The following is an 18745-nucleotide window of genomic DNA, read 5'->3' as shown; positions in this document are numbered from 1 at the left end:
TTGTTAGCGCATCAGCCAGTGTACCTGCGTATCCTATAGGTCATTTTAGATGTGGTCACTGCAGCACTTGTCCTTACGCATTGGAAACCACATGCATTAAACATCCTACTTTACCTAAGATGCATACTTTTCAGCAGTATACTGATTGCGACACTCAGGGGGTTGTTTATATGATCATGTGTCCCTGTAATATGGTTTACATTGGGCACACCACCAGGAGCATCAAAACTCGTATTATTGAACATTTGAGCAAAATCAGGAGGGGCGATATGGGGGCCCCCCTGGTACAACATTGGCAAGTTACCCCACATCAATTGCAAGACCTTCGCTTTGTTGTGTTGGAAGTGGCCCACTTGGATAGGGGAGGCAATGTGCAAGCGTGGTTATGGAAACAAGAACAAAGGTGGATATTTCACTGGCAAACTGTGTCTCCCAACGGGTTAAACAAAGAAGTGGAGTGGTGGGCGTTTCTTCATTAGGTGATTGACACATCATCATATTACAAATACAGGGAACTCAGCTGAGCTCCCACGTCACAGGAAACGTAAAAGAAGTTCCTCTGAACCAGGTACCCTGCTGTCAGCGTCATGAGAGTTGTCTATTAGCTGTAATATCTGCTTTATTATGAATGTTTGTTAAAAACCAGCATCATTTTCTGTTTTTGTTACTTTGTTTAGATAAAGAAGCACCTTTAAATTAGGACTTTAAGCAGCAGTTCACTAGCTAAGCAGCAGGTTCTCTGAAGCAGCCAGTTTGGCGAAACGCGTCAGAACCTCGCCGGGTCAACGCTATCTGAACCTATTAAGATAAGTTCTTATTTGAACTCAATTTGTTGAACTTACACAGTAGTTGGAGAATATTCATTTTCATTGGACATTTAACTTTAGAGTGTTTTTTATAAGCACTTTCTATTACCTTTTCCCTCAAAATGGTGCAATGATTGATTCTACAAAAAACGCTTTTTAGGGGTTCTCCCCAAATTGAGGTTTTTTACTCCATCTTGGATTCTGAGCACCTCTCTCGTTTAAAAAGGTATTTAAAGTAGCTTGTTCCTGTACTAGTTTGAGCTTCCCTGTTTGTTGACATAATACATGGTGACTTTGCTGTCCATGCGGACGAGGACTACTGTGTCGTGAAGGAGATGTTGAAAAGCATGGAGAACTTCGAGGATCGCTCTGAGTTCCAACTGATTGATATGACACTGACGATCCGTACTGGTCCAGAGGCCTTGAGTACGGAGGCCATCGATATGAGCGCCCCAAGCGCAAGTCGAAGAGTCTGTCATGAGGACCTTCTGATGAGGGGGCGCTTGAAAAAGCAAGCCTCTGGAAAGATTGGAAGAGAGCATCCACCAACGGAGAGACTTCAAGGAAGGAGTAACAGATGTGTTGAGAAGGAGGGTCGCAAACTTGCGTCCATTGAGAGGCCAGGATCCATTGAGGAATTCTGAGGTGAAGTCTGGCAAAAGGAGTCACGTGTACTGTGAAAGCCTTGTGACCCAGAAGAACCATCATGTTGTCTCGCCGAGATGGAAGAGCGAGAAGACACTGTGTGACAAAGTAGGAGAAGAGCCTCCAAACGTTGTTGAGGAACGAATGCTCTGAGCTGGACAGTGTCCAAAACAGCTCCGATGAATTGCAGAGTCTGTGAAGGTTGAAAGTGAGATTTGGGAAAGTTGATTTCGAATCCCAAACTCTGTAGGAACTAGAGAATGACACGGTGGCGGTTAACCGCGGCTAGCCGCGTTTAGCCGCGGGGGTAACCCCCCGAAACGGGGAAAGAAAAATAGCAGTCGCTGCGGGGACGGGGACAAGGCCATTCACCGCTCTGTGGAGCGGTGAATGGTCTTGTCACCGCAGTGAGGCATCAAGAATCACGCGGTCCCCGCAGCCCCCACCCACCCACCCAATCGATCGTAGCGTTTAGCCAGCTCCCTCCCTCCACCTCACCTTAGTTTGCAGGCTTTTTTTTCGGCGACCGGCACACGCAGCTGCTCGAGTTCAATCTTCTCCTCTGACGCAACAGGAAACAGGAAGTCGCAGCAGAGGAGAAGATTGAACTCGAGCAGCCGCGTGTGTGCGGCTCTTTGAAAGTGTGCCGGTCGCCGAAAAAGAAAGCCTGCAAACTAAGGTGAGGTGGAGGGAGAGAGCTGGAGGTGCTCCTGATGAGTAACAAGTGAGTTGGGCCTACGGTGCAGAACAGCCTTTTGGAACTAATTCTCTTCAGAGGAGGTATGGATATCTAGCAATGCAGTAGGACTGCTCATATTGTACAAAACTGCTTTTCTTTCAGACAGGGAGTGTTGCCGTCAGTTTGTTTTGGCTCTGCAAACCACCTTGAGCTGTGTGTGGTATATCGGGTTCAATTAAACATTATTGTGCAGGTGGTGTACTTGACCCCCACTCTGTCTTTTGGTAATATGCCTCCCTACCACTCACTAGCCTAATCCTTATGTGGCCAGGCATAGGTTTCTGTGCTTTGAAAATGAGCCTTCATATTATCTTTCGAGAGACCAGGCTGTTGGTTTTCCTTTCTGTTATAACAGTTGGTAGCAGCAGACTACGTGGCCAGCCTTTGCCTGGTTTTCTGTTACCACTGCAGCTGAAGGCTGATCCTTACTCCTTTTGCCATTAGGTGGTGGTCATAGCCAAATCATCCTTACACTCGTGTTAGGCAACTTGCTACCTGGCCTATCTACTACATGTCCTAATCTGTTTTATTCTGGCCAATTTTGTACTTTCTCTTGGCACTTGATTCAGGCAAATTTCTGCATGGATAATGTGAGATAGGGGCAAAGGCTACATTTCATAGGCAGAATTTCAAGGAAATGGGGGAGGGGAGCAGAATCCTAGCGATGTGTGCCAGTCTACATCTAAGGTGAGGTGGAGGGAAGGAGATGGCTGAACGCTGCAATCGGTCGGGTGTCTGCTGTTTTTGAATCATTGCCTACCTGCACTCACGTTTCAGATCCTCCTGTTGCTCATTGTACTGCAGCATCTGCATGACTATGTGCTCAGGTGTGCATTTTTAGTGTGCACAATTGACTTGATTCGAGCTATAGGTGAACATGGGGGACACGTCATTGCAAGGGAGGACAAGTCAATTTATTTATTTTATGTTCTGTTTTTACTACAGGGCAGAGGCACTGAAACAGATTCTCAGTGCAGTACTAGTAGTGGCAGGACTCTCTTCTGTCTTCATGGTGTTTCGCAGAACTGAGGCTTATATGGATGCTGCGGGGACTGTGACGGGGCGGTGAATGGGATGGCAGTGGCGGTGAAGGGAACGGCGGTGACGGGGCGGTGCAGAGGATGGTGGGCCGGGGACGGTGCAGTGACGGGGACAGATTTTTTCCCCGTGTCATTCTCTAGTAGGAACCAGATAGGCTGTTGGGTCGCTACAATAACCCCCGGAGACGTGGAATCTTTGATGAGCCAGTCGTCTAGATAGGGAAATACCTGAAGACCATGATTCCGTAGAGCTGCTGCTACTACTACCAGGCACTTGGTGAACATTCTGGGAGACGAGGCCAGGCCGATGGGTAGAACTCTGTATTGGTAATGCAGATTCCCCACTCGAAATCTGAGGTATTGACGGGAGGCAGGATGGATGGGAATATGAGTATAGGCCTCCTTGAGATCCAGAGAGCATAACCAATCGTTCTGCTCGAGAAAGGGATAAAGAGATGCCAGGGACAACATTCAAAACTTTTCTTTGACTAAAAATTTGTTGAGAGCCCTGAGATCTAGAATGGGTCGCAGATCGCCTGTCTTTTTCGGAACAAGGAAGTAACGGGAGTAAAAACCCCTGTTCTACTGATCCAGGGGAACAGGCTCGATGGCATGGAGATGAAGCAGAGCTTGAGCTTCCTGAAGAAGACAGCGGTCTGGGATGGACTGGAAGGATACTCTCTTGGAGGAAACTCTGGTGGAACCTGAGTGAAATGAAGAGAGTATCCTTCCCTGATGATGGTAAGTACCCAGAGGTCAGATGTATTTATCGTCCATCGGTGGTAAAAATGATGGAGACGATCTCCGACAGGGGAAAAGGAGACAGAAACAGAATGATGGAGGTTATGCTCTGTTGTAAACAGTCAAAAAGGTGCAGCAGAAGGTTGGGATTGTTGTTACTTCTGCGGATGCTGCTTCTTCACAGGACGACGTGTGTAAGGAGCAAGCTTCGGAGGAAAACGCCTCTGATAGATGACAGGAGGGCGTGTAGGCTTGGGTGGAGTCAGCTTTGGCTTGGGTCTGACGATGGAAGCAAATGATTTTGCATGGTCAGATAACTTCTTGGTGGCCGCCTCGATGGATTCATCAAAGAGGTCGTTGCCTTGACAAGGAAGGTTAGCCAGACGGTCCTGAAGATTAGAGTCCATGTCAATGGTTTGAAGCCAGGCAATACGACACATAGCCACTAAGCAAGCGGCCGCCCGGGCAGACAGCTCAAAAGCGTCATAAGAAGATTGAAGCAGATAGAGACGCAATTGAGAGAAACTAGAAATTAGTTCTTGAAATTCAAAATGCATCCGATTGTCCATAAAAGGCAAAAATTTCGGGAAAGAAGATATTCAAAATAAGTAATGAAATGAAAATTATATTTGAGGACATCATAGCATTCTGATAGATGCGATGTCCAAATTTGTCCATAGTTTTCCCCTCTCTTCCAGGAGGAACTGTGGCATAGACCTTGGAAGGATGGGATCTCTTCAAGGATGACTCAACAAGCAGGGATTGATGAGAAAGCTGCGAGTTGTCAAAGCCTTTGTGATGCACAGTCTTATACCTCGAGTCCAACTTTCCAGGAACTGCTGGTATGGAAAAAGGAGTCTCCATGCATCGAGCAAAAGTTTGATTTAAAAGCTTATGAAGAGGAGGTCACGTGATGCAACCTGCCTAGCTAGATGTGTGAGAGGAGAGCTCCGACCCCACAAAGAAATAATCCGTGATATTACCTGCCTTTTCTGTATCCCAAGGGGAATTGTACAGCTCACCGGTCAGGGAAACCTCTCTGCTTCCTGGCAGAGCCTTTGCAGTTGGATCCAGAGTTGGGTATGCCCATAAAATCCACCTGTGGCGCCTGGGATAAGCCTACTCTTACCCCCTCCAAGATGGTGGCGGAACCTGCTACCTTCACAATCCCTGCAGGGGACTGGATTACCGACATCACACGATCCGTGCCAGTGGCGCTGGCTGACAGACTTAATAAAATCCAGTCGGCTGTGGATGAGATACACGAGAAGTTCGATTCCCACAGCCGACGCCTGACAGAAGTTGAGCAGCGGGTCTCCGACCAAGAGGACACGTGCATGAGCCTAGCAGCTCAGGTGGCGGAGCTGCGGAAAACTTCCCAGGAGCTGCTGGATATCATGGAGGAACAGGAGAATCGGAGCCGCCGTAATAACTTGTGGCTGGTCGGGCTCCAGGAGTCCGTGGCTGACCAGGACTTATACAATATCTTCAGTAAGTGGCTCCCCAAACAACTTGGACTGCTTGATGGTCAGGCGGGTTTTATGTGCGAACGAGCCCACCGCATCGGAGCGAAGCCTGCGGAGGGGGGGAGAGCGAGGACCGCCATAGCCCACTATGTCAACTGACGGGAAAAGGAGATGCTCCTTCGGGCTTATTGCAGGGCAGGGGTCCTGGAATATGCTGGCTCCCGGGTACTGATCTTAAACGATTATTCCCTGCGGGTCGCAGCTCAACGAAAACTCATGGCGCCATTCTGCACGGACTTACACAATCGGGGAGTTAAGTTCGCGCTGGTGTTCCCAGCTAAACTCAGGGTCTGGCATGATGGTAAGATCTTTAATCTGACCACAGTGGAGGAGGACAAGGCTTTGATGGCAAAGATGCCGGCTTGAGCGTTTGCTCTGGACACTGCTGTGTTTCCCATTAATTCACCATACGGGGCCGGTTTTCAGATCTCTGCGGACCTGGGAGAACTGCCTGACGCTATGGTGCCCCTCAGGGGTTTTTAGTTTCCACAGTGGTTGTCGGCCTGCACTTCCCTGTATTATCCTTATTTGTGGCATGTTATTTTGGGCAATGGTGTGCCTCTACTCTTGCAGCTGCTGGGACCTTTTTCTATTCCTGACAACATCTGCGGAATCCCTGTGAGTGCCTGGGGGTGGACTTTCTGACAGAGACTCTCAGCTCTTCGATCCGGTTTGACCCCTTTGAGGATCTCGGCCTGGACTTGCTGCTGCCTTCTGTGACTCTTTGCGCTGTGTGGTTACCTGGGCTATGGAAAGGGGGTTCACTGGGGATGGGGGGGAGGATCTCCGGGCAGGTTGGGGCTGTTTATGGGATTGTATGCTGGAGGGGTGAGCATGGCATGGGGGGTTGGGGTGGGGGGCAGAGGGCTACGGGGTTGGCACGGATTGGGGTGTGAACGTGGGTCTGTGTATGCATCGGTGATGATTGTGGGGGACGGTTGGGTAGGGGCACTGTTCGACTGGAGTGAAGGCACTTTTTCTCTGAGGGCGGCGAGGCCTGGCTGGGGGGCTTCGTTTGTGCCTTTTCGCTACATCTTTGTTTATCTTGCTTCTGGACTGCTTGATGAGCCTGGCTGAACCTTTGTTCACGCGAGGGGGGGGGGGTGTTTCTCACTTTCCTTTTGCTGAGTATCCTATCTCACTTCCCTTGGAATGGCTGATTTAAAGGTAAATACAAGCACTAAAAACTGGTACTATAATGATGCGATCCCCACAACAAACTGAACCATCGATGGTATGAGTAAATGCACCACCAGCTAAATCCTACAATAAAGATAAAATATATGTAGTTGGTTGTTTTGTGTGGACTTTGGATTTCCTGGGGATTTTTTGGTTGATTCTTAACCCCGGTCTGAAGTTTATTGTTATTTTGCACTGTTATACATTTTTTTATGAGCATTCTCCTGGAAGGGCTCTTTCTATTATCTCCTTATATTTTTTATATTTTCCCCTTCTGGTACCTTTTTGGTAGCGTTCATGCACTTGATTATTGAAACCAATTTGTTAATTATACTTACAAACAGCATGATGATGTATGGGGCAGGATTTATTTAGATTTCAATCTAAAGTGCTTGTCACTTAATAAATACCTGCCTGGAGCCATTGGTCAACATAAGGGTTCATACAGGCTCGTACTGAATAGTGCCTTCAGTTTGATTGATCTTTTTGATTTTTCTGATTTTTTTGAATTTCCCTACATATATTTTATCTTTATTGTAGGATTTAGCTGGTGGTGCATTTACTCATACCATCGATGGTTCAGTTTGTTGTGGGGATCACATCATTATAGTACCAGTTTTTAGTGCTCGTATTTACATTTTATGTATTGGTACATATTTTGGGTTTTTGTTGGCTGATTTAAAGGTAGTCACTTTCAATGTTGATGGCATCAAGTCCCCAATTAAAAGATCTCGTATTCTGACTAGCCTGCGCAGGTTGGGTGCAGATGTGGCTTTTCTGCAGGAGATCCATCTAATTCAGAGCGAACATGCTAAATTGAGGAAGCAATGGGTAGGGGAAGTCTACTCTTCCACCTCTGGGGGTCGGCAGTGGGGAGTGGCAATTTTGCTGCACAAGAGGTTGCCCTTTACATTGCACAAGCAGCTGACGGATCGGGAGGGGAGATACATAATAGTATTGGGGGAGGTGTGGGGCATGAAGTTGCTCCTTTGTAACATGTATGCCCTGAATGTCTACTGTCATAAATTCTTTTCCAAGGTTCTTTCTTTGGTATTGGCTTATCCTGACTACCAAATGATACTGGGGGGAGATCTGAACATCACAGCGGCCCCAGAGGTGGACTGCAGGCCTTCCAGGGCCAGCTTGAAGGATCATGACAACAAGGGGGTGGGGTTTCTGATGCAACACCTGGGATTGGTAGATGTGTGGCAAGCTCTACACCCCTATGATTCTGAATTTACCTTTTACTCTCATGTTCACAAGGTGTATGCATGATTGGACTACATTCTTCTTGATCAGCGGCTGTTCTCTCGGGCTACTAAGTCCGAGATTACTGAAGCTACGGTCTCAGATCATGCCACGGTGGATCTTACCCTGACCCTCGCCTCCAGCCAAAAGGCATCCTCCTGGAAAATGGCACCGCATTTGTACCACGATCCCGAGTTTCGTACCTTTCTACGGGCAAGATGGGTTGATTATCAGGCCACTAATGCTACCCCGGAGGTGGGACCTGTGTCTTTTTGGTACGCATCTAAAGTGGTTTTGAGGGGGCATGTGATAGCTTATACGGCCGTTAAGAGACGGGTACAGGAAGGGGAGCTCCTGTCACTCACTCACCAATTACACATGTTCCGTAAGGCGCACATCTCCTCCTTGCCCGACTCAGATCGTTTGGAATATAGGGGGATTTGGGAAAAAATTTAGGCCCTGCTTCATCAGCGTGCAGAACAGTCCCTCTCCTACCAACATTACAATCTGTACAGATGGGGAAATAAGACGGGGAAACTCTTGGCTAATCTGGTGCGCCCCGTCAAATTATCACCGCCATACGTGATGCCACGGGGGCTAAGCATGAAGGGGAGAGCCAGATAGCCGAACAATTCGTTCGGTATTACGAAGACCTCTAAGGGAGGCGACCGCTGGATAAGACTGCCCTGGATGATTTTTTTCAGGGCCTGACACTGCCGCATTTGGATGAGGAACAGGCGGCTTTTCTGAGTCAGCCGATCTGAGGATGAGCTGCGAGTCTCCATCCGGTCTCTCAAATTGACGAAAGCGCCTGGACCAGACGGGTTTGGCCCGGAGTATTACCGGATTCTCCCAGATTTCGTGGCACAGCCACTGAGTGCGATGTATAATACGGTGGCCAAGATGGGAAGAATATTTCCAGATAATATGGCCCATGTGATGTGGTCCTGCTTCCCAAGCCTGGTAAGGATCCGGATTTGGTGGGGTCATTCCGCCCCATTTCCCTTTTGGATCAGGATATTAAACTTTTGGCCATGACTCTAGCGAGGCGATTGAATTGCTTCCTTCCTGTCCTTATTCACCCCGACCAGGCTGGCTTTGTGCCGGGGCGTTATGCCTCCATGAATTTATTGAAGGTCCTAGGAGCCATTCATGATCGGTCCGGTCGGGGTGGTTTGGAGGCGGTGGCTGGTTTGGATATGGAGAAGGCATTCGATAGTAACTCGTGGGATTATCTCTTCTGGGTTTTGCGCCAGGGTGGCTTTCGGGGCTCGTTCGTGGCCTGGGTGACGGCATTGTACACTAACTCTAGGGCGCGCTTACTGATCAACGGGGGCCTTACAACAGATTTTGGCCTGCAGCGGGGTACCCCACAGGGATGCCCTCTGTCTCCTCTTCTCTTTCTTTTGGCTATCGAGCCATTGGCTGCTAAGATTCGGCAGGACGGGACTCTCCGGGGAATTCAGGTGGGGGGACAAGAGTGTAAAATCAGCCTTTTCGCAGATGATATCTTACTTTACTTAGATCAGGTCACTCCTCACTTGCATAGAGCTTTGGCTGTGATCCGAGATTTCGGGGCCCTGTCTGGTTTACAGGTTAATTGTAGCAAGTCGGAATTCTTACTGTTGTCGGGAGGCCCCTCGGAGCCTTGGCATGCCCTACTGCCTATTCCCCCAATGACTAAACCAATGCGCTACTTGGGAATCTACCTCAGTACTGATTTTGCTACTCTCTATAACGCCAACATTAAGCGTCCCCTTGAGACCATCGGGAAGTTGTGACAGGCCTGGCTGGAGTTGCCGCTGGGGGTTCTGGGAAGGGTGGCTCTAGTGAAGATGGTCTTGGTTCCAAAACTTCTGTACCCTTTGCAGACCATGCCACTTTGGCTTCGGAGGCGTGATGAACTTGCTTTTAAATCTGCTATCTCACGATTCATTTGGAGATCCCGGGCTCCACGGATTGCGAGGCTTATAACGTTGGATAAATGTTTGGGTGGTCTCAATGTTCCTGACATCCGGCTGTATAATATTGCCTCTCTCTTCCGTTGGATCCATGAGGGATACACAGGGTGTACGCGCTATTCCCCCTGGGGCTGGTTGGCTGGGTGGAGTTCCCCCTTTCAATTTTTGAATACGCTTCATCATCAGCCGGATCCTAGGAGGAGGTACCAAGCCTGCTTTCGCTTTTTGCGACCGTTTCGGATGGCCTGGCAGTGGTGGAGGCGTAGACAGAGCCTGACCCTGGAGACAGCTCCCTTCCTACGCTTTGAGAGCAACTCTCAGTTTCCGTGTTTAGTGCCTAGGCGGATCGGGGTTGTGTGGCTATGGAACAATTGCTCAAGTTGAACCCTGAGGATTTCCCCTCTTTCCAACAGATTAGGGATATGTGGGGTCTCCCCTCTTGCTACTTTTTTTCTATTTTCAACTTCACCACTACTGGGATGTTGAGCGTAGGGGTAGGGAAGGGGCCTGGGTCAAGGGGCATTTGGACACCCTATTCTCGGCCACTCCGGCGGTAGCTAACTCCCTTGCACACTGGTATCGTTTACTTAAATCCTCTATTCCCTTGTCTGTGCTTACACCTTTGCGATCCACTTGGGAGCAGGATTTGGGGCAGAGTATCTCTGAGCCGCATTTCCTGGCTTGTTTCCAGACTCTTTATTCCTTTACTAAATCTGCAGATTTCCAGGAACTCCAGTTTAAACTCCTTCATCGAGCCTATTTCACCGCACAAAGAGGGGCGCGCCTGGGGCTTTGGGTCAGTGCTGTTTGTGTTAAATGTAAGGGCCAGGCTGGCATGTACATCCATTCATTCCTGGAATGCCCCAAACTGAGTATATGGCAGGAAGCTCTCCCCTATTGGAGCGTGCTGTGCAACGTCCTGTCGAGTAGGACTATGGGTTCCTTCTTCTGGGTGTGCAGATCTCCCTTCAGGATCAGGGGTTTACCCTCCCCCAGTGCCGTTTCTTCTATAATGCTATCCTCCTAGTGAAGAAATTGATTTTGACTTATTGGATGTCGGAGGATACGCCTCCGCTGCCCCAGTGGAGGAGTAGAGTCCGGGAGGTGGCCCAATTTGAAATTCGGTCCTATGCTGGGTCCTTGCACATGGCTAAGCAGCATTACGTCACCTTGTGGGAGAGATTGCGTGACTTGGTGTCATCCTGAGGGTTTGTGTGGGGTGTCTTGGCTTCTGTCTTTTTTCATTAGTCAGCTACTAGCTCTACCATGTGCCTTTGTTTTTTCTGTGGTGCCTAGGGAATGGGGGGGTGGGAGGGCTGGGAGGTTCTGGTGTGTATGTGGGGTTAAGTTTTCTGATGTATGGTGTGGTTGTGGTTGTGTCTGTGGTGGCAAATGATGTGACTGGTCCTTTTTGGGACACTTATTTCAAAAAGGTGAAGGGCCACTGTACCTGATATCGCTTTCTTGTATCTTTTGTTGTCTTAAGCCCTTCTCTTGGCCGAGCCTTTTTTCTTTTTGTTCTCTTTCCTCGATGCCTTGGATGGGTTAAAATGGAGGGCTTGTTGTATTTGTTTCCTACCATTTGTATTGGACCATTTGTGTATTTCTGCTGTTGAGCTTGTACTCTGTTGGGCTGTGACTTTTTCACCGTTAATAAAAATATGTTTAAAAAAAAAAATAAATAAAAGCTTATGAAGAGGAAGCTTGAGACTCTCAGCCGGAGGATGGGGGAGACGCATGACCTCTAGATATTCCTTAGAATTTCACATCCAATCCAATTTCACATCCAAATCTAAAGCCATCTGTCGCAAAAAAGACGAGAAAGATAGCTGATCTGGTACGGCTTGACTTCGAGAAGGACTCGAGGATGTCGAGGCATCCTGCGTCGAAGAAGCTTAAGCATTGAAAAACGTGTCGAAGGAACCTGGAGACTTGGACGAAGCAACGGAGACCGGAACAACCTCGAGGTCTGGCATTGGAGACTTGGACCGAGGAGTCAGCGGTCTGGTCGAGGCTGGGGTAGAACGATGCTTCGAGAAGAGGGGACATCCTGCAAAGAACGATGTCTGGAAGAATGCCTCAATGAAGGCCTCGAACGATGAGGGCTGTGTCTAGAACTAGACTTCGAAGATCGAGGAGATTTTGTCTCGTAGACGGAAGCAGCCAATGCCAATGTATGGATAGGACTAGAGGCTGTAGATCGAAGCTCTAGAGGCTTGGAAGAGGAACCTCGATGCACTCGCAAAGACTCTGCTCCTTGCTGAGAGTGTAAGGAATCCTGTCGATGCACTCACAAAGAATCCATTCCTTGACTGTCATGCTTAGGAGGCAGACCAAACACTCGCAGAGACTCTGCTCCCTGCAAAGAGTGGGGCTCCAACCGAGGCATAGGAGGCGGCTTGACATCACAGGGAGCTGCCGGATGCCCAGGCAGGATAATAGGAAGCAGTTTAGGACCCATAATGGTAAGGTACTGAAAGAACTGCTTCTCTAATATGGTCTGGAAAGAAACCGGCAAGGTGGGTTCCGTGTCTGAAACCGGCCCACTTGCCTTGGCTGGAGGTTCCTTCGAGGTGGTGTGACAGTGTTTCGACTTAGAGTCTTGGACACTTTAATCACCACCGGTGGAACCGACTGCTGAGCTATCTGACCTGAGGAAACAGGGGAAGATACAGCAGACGATGTCGAAGCAAGAGATGCTGCAAATGCTGAAGGTTTGATGAGGCTTGAGGTGGAAGCAGGAGGCATCGAAGGAGCATCAATGGAAGTCAAGGTTGAAGGCGTCCTCGAAGTCGAGGGGTCAGATGGAGACTCCATATCTAAGAGCTTATCCACCAAAAGGCAACGACGCTTAAAAACTTGAGGTTGAAGTGTTAAACAAGGCATGCACGAGGTTGGACGATGTTTCGGCCCAAGGCACTTTAGGCAGCGTCTGTGAGGGTCTGTAAAGGAAATCGTGTACTTACACTTGCAACACTTCTTAAAGCCAGTAGCAGGCTGGGACATAGACCGAAAAATAGCCACCACAAAATCGAAGCATGCGGGCTGCAGCCCGACCCGGAGAACGAACGGAAGAAAATAATTTTTAATTTTTTTTTTTTTTTTTTTAAACAAATGAAAATATAGAAAAACAGCGATTCGTGAAGAAAAACCACAAACCGCGGTCGAAGAGAAGGCAAGAAACGAAGTTGAACGCAGAGAGTCAAAGACGGACATCTCGGCTCTGCGGAAAACTAAGAACTGAGGAGACACGCCCGGTGCACTGAGCGGGAAGGCACTCGCGCATGCGCGGTACGGGCGACTCGAAACTTCTAGTTTCTTCAAGCAAGTCTGCATCAAGGCTTCCTTCGGATGACGTCACCCACATGTGAGAATACCTACCTGCTTGTCCTGGGATAAATCACCTTTTGAGAAGAAGGGGCATATCTAGGTGTAGGCAAAGAAGAAGCTTGGAAATGAACCGAGGGGGGAGGGGGTTGGAGTACAGGAGGGCAAGAGGAAGAGGTGAGAGGGAATGAGCATCAAGCAGGAGATGGAGAAAAGAGTGGAAAAGAGAAATCTGTGAGGTAAGGGAGAAAGAGGAAGGCAGTAGAGAGAGAAGGAAAAGATCCTGCCAAAACAGATTGAGTGCAGAATCTGAAATAGGGTTGGATGAATGTCATGGAACTGGCAAGGAAGTTGAAGGGGCTGGCACTGTGATGGAAAAGGAAAGGAAAAGACCATTTTGATTTCATGCATCAGTTCCGCAGTTTAAAAAGGCTTTAAAAACACATCTCTTTTTGAAGAATTTTGTGAGTATCTAATATGTTTGGCAATCTATGTGAGGAAGTATGTCATTTAAATTGTCTGGCTTTTATTATTTTACGGATTTGAAGCCTCTGTTCGGGCTTACCGTGGGCAACTCTTTTCCCTTCCCACGCACGGAGTGAACAGCTAGGGCCCCGACCATCCGCTTCCCCTCACCCTGTGGAAATCACCTTCAGAGGCGAAGGGGCGGATTTGAACCTTCCGTTCGCCGCTCCCCCTCCCTCCCCAGCCTCGCTCACTCCTCCATCCGTGCAACAGAGGAGTCGAGGCGGAAAAGAAAAAAGCCAGCGGCAAGATGGTGAACCAGGGCAGCCGGGTAATGGCGTACGCCACATGCGGCTCAGGATGAAAAAGTTCATTTTTTAATGCAAAGCCGACACCGCCTGGTGCATTTCGAGAGAGGAACCGCGGCGGCGGTTTTGAGTTAGAATTTCTGTGGCATAGTAGGGTTTATGGGGCAGATTAAAAAAAGGAGTGAATCCTACAGATCCGCAAGTTCCGTTAGACTTCCCTTAGCTTTCCCGATGTCCTATTTGCCGGCTCCGGATGAAAAAGTTCATTTTTTTAGTTCAAAGTCGACACCGCGGCTCCTCTCTCGATCCCCTCCTGGTGCAGTTCGAGAGAGGAGCCGCGGCGGCTGGTAAGCGCGCATGCGCACTCTTGTGGCCACATCCCGACAGATCAGATCTCAGGGAACACGCGGCAAGAGTGTGCATGCGTTCTTAGTATTTTATTATTATAGATAGCAGATAAGGTAAAATGGGAAGACAAGACTTTTTTTTAACACATATTAGTAATAGGAAGAAATGCAAAAGTGGCATTGTGAGACTCAAAGGTAAAGCGGAGGAATATGTAGAAGCTGATATAGAAAAGGCCAAATTCCTTAAATGTTCTGTGTTCACGGCTGAAGCACCAGTAGCAAGACCCACAGAAGACAAACGTGAATATGGATGGAGGAGTAATAGACCTGATCGATTCTCAGAGGGTTGCGTTTGTGAAGAGCTAGCTAAAATAAAGGTAGACAAGGCAATGGGGCCGGATGGTATATATCCAAGGGTGCTGAAGGAACTTAGGGAAGTTCTGGTAGCTCCGCTGATTGACCTTTTCAATGTGTCTCTAGAGTTGGGAGTGGTACTGGAAGACTGGAGAAGGGCGGATGTGGTCTCTCTCCACAAAAGTGGAAGTAAGGAAGAAGTAGGGAATTACAGGCTGGTAAGTCTGACTTCTGTGGTAAGTAAATTAATGGAAACACTTTTAAAACAGATAATGGTCAAGTTTCTGTAATCCTGTGGATTACAGGACCGAGGGCAATATGGATTCACTAGAGGTAGGTCTTGTCAGACAAATCTGATCAATTTCTTTGACTGGGTGACCAGAGAATTGGATAGAGGATGTGTGCTAGATATGGTATATTTAGATTTTAGCAAAGCCTTTGACTGTGTTCCACACAGACATCTAATAAATAAACTTGAGTGCCCTCGGGATGGGTCCCAATGTGACGGGCTGGGTCAAGAACTGGTTGAGTGGAAGGTGACAAAGGGTAGTGCTCAATGGAGATCACTCTGAGGAAAAGTATGTTACCAGTGGTGTGCCTTAAGGTTCTGTTCTTAGGCCTGTTCTTTTTAAAAATTTTATAAACGATATTGCTGAAGAGTTGTCTGGTAAGATTTGCTTCTTTGCAGATGATACCAAAATCTGAAATAGAGTAGACACGCTGGATGGTGTCAATAACATGAAGAAAGACCCGGCGAAGCTTGAAGAATGGTCTGAAATTTGGCAGCTAAAATTTAATGCTAAGAAATGCAAGATTATGCATTTGGACTGCAAAATCCCAAGAGAAGGGTACAGTTTAGGGGATGAAGAACTTATGTGCATGACAGAAGAGCAGGACTTGGGTGTGATTGTATGTGATGATCTTAAGGTGGCCAAACAGGTTGAAAAGGTGATGGCGAAAGCTAGAAGGATGCTAGGTTGCATAGGGAGAGGTATGGCCATTAGGAAAAGGAGGTATTGATGCCTCTGTGTAAGACTTGGGTGAGACCTCATTTAGAATATTGTGTACAATTTTGGAGGCCGCACATTCAAAGATATAAAAAGGATGGAGTCGGTCCAAAGGAAGGCTACTAAAATGATGCGTAGACTTCATCATGAGGCGTATGGGGACAGACTTAAAGATCTCAATCTGTATACCTTGGAGGAAAGATATGGCAGAGACTTTTAAATACCGACATAATGTAAATGTGCATGAATTGAATCTCTTTCATTTGAAAGGAAACTCTGTAATGAGAAGGCTTAGGGTGAAGTTAAGAGGTGATAGGCTCTGAAGTAATCTAAGGAAATACTTTTTTTTTTTTTTTTTAATAGAAAGGGTGGTAGATGTGTGGAACAGTCTCCTGGAAGAGGTGGTGGAGACAGAGACTGTGTCGGAATTCAAGAGGGCCTGGGATAGGCTCGTGGGATCTCTCAGAGAGAAAGAGAATGGTTACTACGGATGGGCAGACTATCTGGGCCATTTGGTCTTTATCTGCCATCATGTTTCTATATTTGTATGACTTTTAAGACCCAAGTGTTCATTGTAACGAAAGTCCAACGTCGGTAGTACAAGAGAAGAAGGCCTCCAATAGAGTGGGGAGGAGGCCGAGTAGGAGAAACTGTAGTTATGCTGTTTAACAGCATGTCAAAAAGGCTGGGTCGATTTTTGTGGAGCAGAAAACTGAGCTTTCTGAGGCCTCAGTGTCTCTTGCCTCTTCTGCGGTGGAGGTTTAGAAGAGAATCAGTTTGCCGGGTAGTGTCTCTTGTAAGTATCATAAGATTGTTTCTGGGTAGACTTAAGACAAGCTAAAGTAGCCCAGCTCTGCTCATGTTGAGTAAAGGGAATGGGGATTTGTATACTACCTTTTTGTTGCATACTTGACTATCTCCAAACTCCTCCTTTCCCAGAAGGCAATTAGTTGGAATATACTGTTCAAAATCAGCAAGTCTCTTCACGAGTTGTTTGAAATAGAATGACAAAGAACTTATAGCTGAGCACTCTGAAAAAGACGGTGCCCAAATTTATCTAATGTGCAATCTTCTTGGATTGGTGGTGAACTGGCATACACCCATGTGCTGGCAAACTTTTTAAGAGCAGATTCGACTAGCAATGACTGGTGCTGTAGCTGCGGCTTATCAAAGCCTGGGCACGATTGAATCCTGTACAAAGAGTCAATTTTTTTAGGAGCTATGGAAAGCTTAAGAGTAATCTATCAGTTCTTAAACATAGCTTCCTTGAGCAAATTGTGGAGTGATAACTTGAAGAGGTCCTTAGGAACTTCACCAAAATCCAATGCTTTAATGAGCTCTGCTCTTGGTTCAGAATCAGACTCCAATTTAACTGGCAAAGCTTTGCCCATCAGCCAAATGAATTTAGTGAAAGACAAACCTTCAGGAGGCAATCTGCGCCTGGGCAAAGGAGATGGATCCAATGGAATTCCTACGATTCTGGAGCTGAGAATTCAGGCTCAGGATCAGTGTCATTGTGAAGAGAGACATCTGAATCCACTTGCCCAACTCCAGGTGACTCCCTGTACAAAGGACAAGATGGAGATGTGTATTTCTTAGTCTGGGGAGTATGATGATGGCAAGAACGTAAAGAATTTCTGCGAGCATTTTGGTACTGATCAGATGAAGATGATGATGAAGTTCAAACGTCTAGAGTGTGTGGATCTTTGCTTGCGTCAATGAAAATGAGATCTGGTACTGTGAGACCTTGATGCTCTCCGAGATGTGGATTTACCAGGAAAGCGAGGGTCAGCACCATGAGACCTCGATACACCATGCTCAGGTTGAACTAGTACTGAGGGAAATGGTGCAAGTACCAGTGTCGAATGCATTTGGAACAGCATAGCTAATTCCCGATGGAAAAACTCCTTAAGTTGGTCCTATAAGGATTGCATCAGTACCATTTGCTCAACAGCTGGTACAACACTGGTACTGCAGGTTGTCAAGGCATGGGTGACCTCGATGACATGGCACATTTCAAAGGAGAGACAGTCTACACCGATGGAGAATGATCGTAGAACTGATGCTTAGCATGCACCAAAGGACTCAATGCAGAAGATGCCTGCGACGCTGGTTGAGATGAGGTTGGCTTCTTAGCAGGTTTACCCAATGCAGGAACTGAGTCTGACATCAAAGGATGTGTATGCCAGTACCAATGATAGCTATTTATCCTCCGAGGCCATGGCCACTCCAAAAAGCTTCTCCTGCTGGAGGCATTGAGCCTTAAGAGCGTCTTTTCAACATAGGACAGCGGGTACAATAGTCCACTCGATGCTCCTTCCCAAGACATTGAATGCACCAGTTGTGCGGATCAGTGAGCGAGATGGGCTGCTGACAACGAGAACAGTTCTTGAAACCCACTGGAAAGCCTTGACAGAAGAGGGAAAATATCTGTGGCAAAATAAAAAAAATGTAATGATTGCAAGTGCCGAAAGATTACTCAATATTCAGAGTTCAAGGCACAAGATCCAACTGAGACAATTTTTGGAAGTCGAAAATTCGACATAAAAGCAAACAAAAATTAAAGGAAATGATAGTAAAAACAATAAAGTAAAATAAATAGGAAGGCAAAAAAGAGAGAAAAAAAAAAATCACATTAATGGGAAGGCAACTCATGTGGATGGAATCCAGATGCAACTTCTTCACTCCGCGGAAAATGAAGAACTAAGGAACCGTGAGCTGATGTCAGACGGGAAGGCACTTGTGTGTGCACGGGAAGGCACTTGTGTGTGCACGGTGTGCACAGTCTCAAAGCTTTGCTAAAGCTTAAAGTGACAGTACACTTTAGCATTGTCCATACCAAGCTCCATGGATGTCACCCACATGTGAGAATATACTCCCTGCTTGTCTTAAGATAAAAATATGAAGCCTTGAGTTTATCTAGTGCATTTTTGTGTTTGTTAATGATCTGCAAAAGCACAACTTTACCATTATTGCCAGGGCTATTCATTTGTTGACTAAAGGTCCCAATAAACTTATAAAATGTTTTGCTCCTTATCCACTTTTCTGCAGC

General features: G+C 47.2%; 1 protein-coding gene across 4 annotated transcripts in view; it reads right to left on the bottom strand.

Moving 5' to 3' along the window:
- HDLBP (high density lipoprotein binding protein) overlaps window positions 1–18745 on the bottom strand; it is a 783060-nt gene that overhangs the window by 617323 nt on the left and 146992 nt on the right. The window lies entirely within an intron of this gene.

This window comes from Geotrypetes seraphini, chromosome 9 (genome assembly GCF_902459505.1).
Source record: "Geotrypetes seraphini chromosome 9, aGeoSer1.1, whole genome shotgun sequence".
NCBI classification, from domain to species: domain Eukaryota; kingdom Metazoa; phylum Chordata; class Amphibia; order Gymnophiona; family Dermophiidae; genus Geotrypetes; species Geotrypetes seraphini.
Note: the sequence above shows the minus strand (reverse complement) of the source record. Positions and strands in the feature narration are given on the sequence as shown.